At 31.8% G+C, this 9,681-nt stretch overlaps 1 protein-coding gene across 1 annotated transcript in view; it reads right to left on the bottom strand.

The window, feature by feature from the left end:
* The window catches only part of LOC133630178 (tyrosine-protein kinase yes-like), a 52,199-nt gene extending 47,205 nt beyond the window's left edge, over positions 1-4,994 (bottom strand). Inside the window, 1 exon segment of the mRNA XM_062021580.1 lies at positions 4,691-4,994. The gene's annotated coding sequence lies outside the window, so the exon portion shown is untranslated.
* Between the last annotated feature and the right edge of the window lie 4,687 nt (positions 4,995-9,681).

Raw genomic sequence — 9,681 nt, 5'->3', positions numbered from 1 at the left:
CAGTTGTCTTCATAGTTAAGCCAGTCTTGATTCACTTATGAGATGAATAATATCTCATTTTCAACAAAGTTCAAGATGTTTAGCAAGATTCTTCTTCCTTGTACTTTGTGAACACTTGTAGTTTGAACAGCCTCTTAAACTGCACCATATTAGTGCATTGTTGAACTTTTTTCCTCAATCCATCCCATACTTTAATTCTACATACTGATATGCTAAAGGTCTTAAGTGTCGTACGTGCATACAAATGTTTTAGATTAGGTTTTCCTCTTTTTTTAAGAATAATTGTTGTACATTTTTGGCTAGCAGGTTATAGGTTGCTTTGTACATACTTTTAGCTGTTTGCAAATGCACCAAATCATTGAGTTTCAGCATTTTGGAGTCAATAAATAAAGAGTTTGTGTTAGAATAATTGTATCTAAGTTAGCACAAAACTTTGTGTTTCAATGAGACAAAAGCTGTCTTGAATCCTACCAAGCAGAAGGCTTGTAAAACTCCACTGCGTAGGATGGGAAGCAACATGAAGGTGTTCTGTTTCTTTCATGTATTGTAATCAACAGAAAGATATTGTCTTGACCAAAGAACTACAAAAGCGGAGAGGAAGCAGGACCAGACTCCCCTCCAGGCGACCTTTTCTTTGAACTGTTATACGACCTTTTCTGTGAACTGTTTACGACCTTTTCTTTGAACTGTCCTGTAACCAAAGGCGATGGCTGTTTACGACCCCCGTCCCTTAGAAACAGCTGTTGCCATGTGATCAGGGAAAGTCCAAATAAAAGAGAAGGCGTACAATCTTTCGCCAGAGCGTGGTGAGACACTGTGCAAGGGTACAGTGTCCAGGCGTCTCTCCTCAATTGAGCCAAATTTAATTCTGTCTCTGTTTAGTTCCCTGCTTCTTGTCTTGTTTAATAGATGTCATCAGTGTTTGAACCTGACAGTTTGTATGTTCTCTACATTACGTATTATTCTAGAGCAGTGGTTCTTAACCTGGGTTCGATCGAACCCTAGGGGTTCGGTGAGTCGGCCTCAGAGGTAAAGACACATCCGACTTATCATGGAAATAAAAACTTCTCCTTATCGGCGTATTATGGATACCCACAAACAATGTTCCCTCTAATTTTCCATCTGATTTGCAGGTTTTTTGATTGATCAATTGAAACTTTTACTAGTAGATTGCAAAGGAAAAGAATACATTATATAAAACAGTACAGTTTACACAGTCCAGTACATATTCCGTACAATTGACCACTAAATGGTAACACCCGAATAAGTTTTTCAACTCGTTTAAGTCGGGGTCCACTTTAATCAATTCATGGTAATGTGTGTAAGGTGTGTAATTTGTTGTGAGTTCATGCACTGTGTTGGTTTTGTTCTTTGAACAAGGTGATGTTCATGCACGGTTCATTTTGTGCACCAGTAAAAAAACATATTACTACCTAAGGAAGGATTCGGTGAATGCGCACATGAAACTGGTGGGGTTCGGTACCTCCAACAAGGTTAAGAACCACTGGTTTAATGCATCCAGCGGGGCATCACAACAAAATTAGGCATAATAATGTGTAAATTCCATGACTGTATATATCGGTATCGGTTGATATCGGAATTGGTAATTAAGAGTTGGACAATATCGGATATCGGCAAAAAAGCCATTATCGGACAGCTCTAGTACCGTATTTTTCGGAATATAAGTCGCACCGGCCGAAAATGCATAATAAAGAAGGAAAAAAACATTTATAAGTTGCACTGGAGTATAAGTCGCATTTTTGGGGGAAATTTATTTGATAAAAGCCAACACCAAGAATATACATTTGAAAGGCAATTTAAAATAAATAAAGAATAGTGAACAACAGGCTGAATAAGTGTACGTTATATGAGGCATAAATAACCAACTGAGAACGTGCCTGGTATGTTAACGTAACATATTATGGTAAGAGTCATTCAAATAACTATAACATATAGAACATGCTATATGTTTACCAAACAATCTGTCACTCCTAATCGCTAAATCCCATGAAATCGTATACGTCTAGTCCAGTGGTTCTTAACCTTGTTGGAGGTACCGAACCCCACCAGTTTCATATGCGCATTCACCGAACCCTTCTTTAGTGAAAAATAATATATATATTTTTTTTTTTTTAAAATTCAAGACAAAATTATATGTTTTTGGTAACACTTTAGTATGGGGAACATATTCTAAGTAACAAAGACTTAATTTAGAGTTATTTGGTTAGGGTTAGGGTTAGAGGGTTAGGCTTATAATAAGGCCATGCCTAATAAGGCATTAATAAGTACTTTAATAATGACTAGTTAAGAGCCAATATGTTACTAATTTGCATTTTAATAAGCAACTAATTAATGGTGAATATGTTCCCCATACTAAAGTGTTACCATGTTTTTTTTACTGGTGCACAAAAATGAACCGTGCATGAACATCACCTTGTTCAAACAACAAAACCAACACAGTGCATAAACTCACAACAAATTACACACCTGCAAATCAGTGTGACTTCTGCTGTTGCCGTATCCGTAAAACGCCGATAGGGAGAAGTTTGTATTTACACGATGAGTCGGGTGTGTCTTGACCTACGCCGAACCCCTGAGACCGACTCACCGAACCCCTAGGGTTCAATCGAACCCAGGTTAAGAACCACTGGTCTAGTCTCTTACGTGAATGAGCTAAATAATATTATTTGATATTTTATGGTAATGTGTTAATAATTTCACACATAAGTCGCTCCTGAGTATAAATTGCACCCCCGGCCAAACTAAGAAAAAAACTACGACTTCTAGTCCGAAAAATACGGTATTAATAATACAGTAATGCACGATGAGTCGGGTGTGTCTTCACATCCGCCGAACCCCTGAGCCCGACTCACCAAACCCCTAGGGTTCCATCGAACCCAGGTTAAGAACCACTGGTCTAGTCTCTTACCTGAATGACCTAAATAATATTATTTGATATTTTACGGTAATGTGTTAAAAATTTCACCCCTTAGCCCGACTCACCGAACCCCTAGGGTTCGATCGAACCCAGGTTAAGAACTAAGAACCACTGGTCTAGTCTCTTACGTGAATGAGCTAAATAATATTATTTGATATATTACGGTAATGTGTTAAAAATTTCACCCCTGAGCCTGACTCACCGAACCCCTAGGGTTCGATCGAACCCAGGTTAAGAACCACTGGTCTAGTCTCTTACGTGAATGAGCTAAATAATACTATTTGATATTTTACGGTAATGTGTTAATAATTTCACACAAGTCGCTCCTGAGTATAAGTCGCACCCCAGGGCCAAACTATGAAAAAAACTGTGACTTATAGTCCGAAAAATACGGTATTAATAATACAGTAATGCACGATGAGTCGGGTGTGTCTTGACCTCCGCCGAACCCCTGAGCCCGACTCACTGAACCCCTAGGGTTCGATGGAACCCAGGTTAAGAACCACTGGTCTAGTCTCTTACGTGAATGAGCTAAATAATACTATTTGATATTTTACGGTAATGTGTTAATAATTTCACACATAAGTCGCTCCTGAGTACAAATTGCACCCCCGGCCAAACTAAGAAAAAAACTACGACTTCTAGTCCGAAAAATACGGTATTAATAATACAGTAATGCACGATGAGTCGGGTGTGTCTTCACATCCGCCGAACCCCTGAGCCCGACTCACCGAACCCCTAGGGTTCGATCGAACCCAGGTTAAGAACCACTGGTCTAGTCTCTTACCTGAATGACCTAAATAATATTATTTGATATTTTACGGTAATGTGTTAAAAATTTCTCCCCTGAGCCCGACTCACCGAACCCCTAGGGTTCGATCGAACCCAGGTTAAGAACCACTGGTCTAGTCTCTTACGTGAATGAGCTAAATAATATTATTTGATATTTTACGGTAATGTGTTAATAATTTCACACATAAGTCGCTCCTGAGTATAAGTCGCACCCCCGGGCAAACTATGAAAAAAACTGACTTCTAGTCCGAGAAATACGGTATTAATAATACAGTAATGCACGATGAGTCGGGTGTGTCTTGACCTCCGCCGAACCCCTGAGCCTGACTCACCAAACCCCTAGGGTTCGATCGAACCCAGGTTAAGAACCACTGCTCTAGCCTCTTACATGAATGAAATAAATAATATTTTTTGATATTTTACGGTAATGTGTTAATAATTTCACCCCTGAGCCCGACTCACCAAACCCCTAGGGTTCGATCGAACCCAGGTTAAGAACCACTGGTCTAGTCTCTTACGGCTTGTACAGCCCTTTGAGACACTTGTGATTTAGGGCTATATAAATACACATTGATTGATTGATTGATTACGTGAATGAGCTAAATAACATTATTTGATATTTTACGGTAATGTGTTAATAATTTCACACATAAGTCGCTCCTGAGTATAAGTCACACCCCCGGCCAAACTATGAAAAAAACTGCGACTTATAGTCCGAAAAATACGGTATTAATAATACAGTAATGCTACTTCGCATGAATTCGTTTAACACGGTCAAAGGTGACTGATGATGCACCTGAGGGGCCAATCTGTCCAATTACTAAATCCATCGGAGCAGGCATTGATGGACCTGGCTGTAATTAGCATGAATAATCAGGTATAGGAATTAAGCTTTCCTTTTCTGGGTTGAATGACAACAGGCCCATCATCATGTGACAAAACACCACTTTTGCGTCTTACCTTTAAAAGCCACCTCCCTCGTCTCTTACTGGCGCTTTCCTCTGTGCCCTTTGCTGGCTCTCAAGCAAAAAGACAACGTGACGTTATGGCTACGCTTCATCCTCGCTTCAACTTAAATCCGATGAAGGAGATCCAAAAACACCAGCATGGCAGCCAAAGGCGTACACGCACACAGGCAAAAAAAAAAAAAAAAAAAGTACCGTACTCCAGCGCTTTGTGCAGCTACTTTGCAGCCCTTAAACTTGCATCGAACGCCATGTCCGAACCGAGCCCGACCACCACCGATGTGACCGCCGAGATTTGCATCAGCAGGCCTGCTGCTGCTGCTGCTGCTGCTGCTGCTGCGGTACACACAATGATGCACAAAAAGAAGGGGAAAAAACGAGGAGGAGACTTCGGCATAATAAAGGCGTTAAAATGGGATATAGCTGGACCTACACCGCCCTCTGCCGGCTGTCTAGCGCCACCACAACCTGCACCTGGTCTATTTATAATTATAATTGACTATTTTATTTATTTATTATCTTTTTTTTTTTTTTTAATAACTACTGACATTTTCTTAATTTATAGATACTGATATACATAATTTACTGATTTTTTTTTTTTTTTACTTCATAATACTTACCTACATCATTTTTAAAATGTATAACTAAAACTACTCAAATTATTTTTAAAATTTACAACTACTTACATTCATAATTTTCTTAATTTATAACTACTTTCATATATTATTTTTTTTTAATTTCTAACTACACACACAATTTTCTAAATGTATAACTACTTGGATACATAATTTTTTTCTAATTAATAACCACAACTACTTACATTATTTTCTTAATTTATAACTGGTTGTAAACAATAATAATAATTGTATTTTATTTATTTAAATAATTTTCATAATTTATAACTCCTTACTTACGAATTTTCTTAATTTATAACTACTTAGATGTGTGTATATATATATATAAATATATATATATATATATATATATATATATATACAGTATATATATATACAGTATATATATATATATATATATACAGTATATATATATATATATATATATATATATATATATATATATATATATATATATATATATATATACACACACACACACACAATTTATAACTATAACTACTGACATTATGTTCTTAATTTATAACTACTGACATATATATTTTTTTTTTACTTCATAACACTTACCTACATCATTTTTAAAATGTAAAACTATAACTACTTACATTATTTTTTTAATTTACAACTAATTTCATATATTATATTATATTATTTATAACTACTTGCATACACAATTTTGTAAATGTATAACTACTTAGATACATAATTTTTTCTAATGAATAACTATTTATAACTATAACTACTTACATTGTTTTCTTAATTTATAACTACTTAGATACATCATTTTCTTAATTTATATCTACTTAAATATATTATAGTTTTATAACTATAACTACTTACATTATTTTCTTAATTTATAACTGGTTGTAAACAATGACAATAATAATTGTATTTTATTTATTTAAATAATTTTCACAATTTATAACTACTTACATACGAATTTTCTTAATTTATAACTACTTAGATGTATTATTTTTTTCTAATTTATAACTATAACTACTTTTAAAAAATTCTTAGTTTATAACTACTTAGGTGTATTATTTTTTTCTCATTTATAACTATAACTACTTACATTATTTTCTTAATTTACAACTACTTACATACATAATTTTCTTGATGTATAACTACTTACATATATTATGTTTTTACTTTATACCACTTACTTACATAATTTTCCTAAATTATAACTACCTGGATACCGTTACATAATTTTTTTCCCAATTTATAACTATAAGTACTTACATTATTTTCTTAATTTAGAAGTACTCACATACATAATTTTCTTGATTCCTAAAAACGTACCTACATAATTTACAAGTACTGACACACATTATCTTTTAATTTATAACTACTTACATACATTTTCTTAATTTTTAACTAGTGAGATACGTTAGTTTTTTCAATTTTTTAACTATAACTGTTCACATTATTTTCTTAATTTATAACTATTTAGATACATTATAGTTATATAACTGATAGTACTTACATACACAGCTAAGCTGTCAATAAAGAATAGAAAAAAAGGACACATGCTTAAAATACACTACTATACAATTTGTGATAAATGTCAATAATAGTTTGTCTTTTGCTGCAAAGTGCAAAAACAATGACACTGTGCAACATAACTATGAAGAGTTTTTTTAAAAAAAAACATATTCTACATATTTTTGGCCATAATTATGCATGTCCAATCATTAAAATAGCTAAATGAACTAAAAAGTTTATTTAAATGGTTATTATATATCATTTAGTTAGGAAAATATTACATTTATATTTTTTAATTCCGTTTTTATGGAAATTAATTACCATGGTGAATGTATAGTAATAACCAAGGATTTATTGTAAGTAGATGATACAAATACATTTGCATGTTTTGATATTAGATACATTTAATTTGGATTTGTAGGGATGAAGGTACATTCTGTAACGTTTATAGTCATTTGTTTAATTTATAACTCCTGACATACATAATGTTCTTAATTTATAACTATAACTACTTACATTCTCTTAATTTATAACTACTTACATAATTATTTTCTTAATCTATAAGTACTAACATTCATTATTTTTAAATTTATAACTACTTACATAATTATTTTCTTATTTTATAAGTGCTGACATTCATTATTCTTTAATTTATAACTACTTAAATACATAATTTTTTCTTATTTATAACTATAACTATCTACATTATTTTCCTAATTTATAACTACTTACATATATAATTTTCTTAATTTATAACTACTTACAAAATGTTCTTAATTCATAACTATAACTACTCACATTATTTTCTTAATTTATAACTACTTATGTACATATTTTTTATTTATTCATAACTACTTAGATACATATTTTTTCCTAATTTATAATTATAATTTGTCTTTTGCTGCAAAGTGCAAAAACAATGACACTGTGCAACATAACTATAAAGAGTTTAAAAAAAACATATCCTACTTATAGTATTTTTATGCATTTCCAATAATTGAAATGACTAAATGAACTAAAATGTTTATTTAAACGGTTATTATATATAATTAAGCCAAGGAAATATTACATTTATAATTTTTAATTCCGATTTTAAGGAAATTAATTACCACAGCGAATGTATAGTAATAAACAAGGATTTATTGTAAGTAGATGATACAAATACATTTGCATTTTTTGATATTAAATACAAATCATTTGGATTTATAGGGATGAAGGTACATTCTGTAACGTTTATAGTCATTTGTTTAATTTACTGTCACGACTTGATCCTGGGGTTTTGTTTCTCCGGAAGGCAACGGAAAATTTGCGCGGGCAAGATGTGAATTTAAATAATGATTTAAATTTAACACTCAAAAAAAAGGAATAAACAAAAAGCGCGCATAAGGCGGAAGTACAAAAACTTGGCTATGAAAATAAAACTTGCACAAAAAGGCAGAAACTATGAACAATGAAACAAAAACACTAACTGTGGCATTAATAAACAAAACTTACTTGGCAAGGAACTGTGAACATGACATGAAGCAGAGTGATGAAAAAGTGTGATGTCGACAGGACAAACAACAGAAACAGACAGATTTAAATAGTGACATGATCAGTGAAAACAGGTGCGTGACATGACAGGTGAAAACTAATGGGTTGGCAAGATAACAAACAAACAAGGAAGCGCACAACCAGGAACTAAAAAGAGTCCAAATAATAAACAGCACATGGCCAAACAAAAACATGATCAACAGACATGACATTTATAACTACTGACATACATAATGTTCTTAATTTATAACTATAACTACTCACATTTTCTTAATGTGTAACTACTTACATAATTAGTTTCTTAATTTACAAGTACTGACATTCATTATTTTTTAATTTATAACTACTTAGATACATTATTTTTTCTTATTTATAACAACCAACATTATTTTCCTAATTTATAACTACTTACATATATAATTTTCTTAATTTATAACTACTTACAAAATGTTCTCAATTTATTACTATAACTACTCACATTTTTTTAATTTATAACTACTTACATAATTATTTTCTTAACTTTTAAGTACTGACATTCATTATTTTGTATTTATTTATACCTACATAGATACATTATATTTTCTTATTCATAACTATAACTACCTACATTATTTTCATAATTTAAAACTACTTACATATATAATTTTCTTAATTTATAACTACTTCGAAAGTTTTCTTAATTCATAACTATAACTACTCACATTATTTTCTTAATTTACAACAACTTACATAATTATTTTCTTAATTTATAAGTACTGACATTTATTATTTTTTAATTTATAACTACATACGTACATAATTTTCTTAATTTATAACTACTTAGATACATAATTTTTTCCCAATATATAATGATAGTTTGTCTTTTGCTGCAAAGTGCAAAAACAATGACACTGTGCAACATAACTATGAAGAGTTTAAAAAACCCCAACATATTCTCCATATTTTTGGCCATAATTACGCATTTCCAATCATTAAAATAGATAAATGAACTAAAAGGTTTATTTAAACGGTTATTGTATATCATTTAGCTAAAAAAATATTACATTTATAATTTTTAATTCCGATTTTATGGATATTAAGTATAGTAATAAACAAGGATTTATTGTAAGTAGATGATACAAATACATTTTCATCATTTGCATCATCATTTGCATGTTTTGATATTGAATAAATATAATTTGGATTATATAGAAATTTATTAAAGTCACAATATTTATCATTTATGTCATGTTCTGTTAGTGGAGCAGTACATGTTACTGTCTCTTTAAGAGAATGCGTCTGGAGCACGACGCAGACGAAAGCTATTGAAGGTTTGTCCTTGTTGCTGACAAAA

This window comes from Entelurus aequoreus, linkage group LG15 (genome assembly GCF_033978785.1).
Source record: "Entelurus aequoreus isolate RoL-2023_Sb linkage group LG15, RoL_Eaeq_v1.1, whole genome shotgun sequence".
Lineage (NCBI taxonomy): Eukaryota > Metazoa > Chordata > Actinopteri > Syngnathiformes > Syngnathidae > Entelurus > Entelurus aequoreus.
This window is presented reverse-complemented; position numbering and strand designations above follow the sequence as displayed.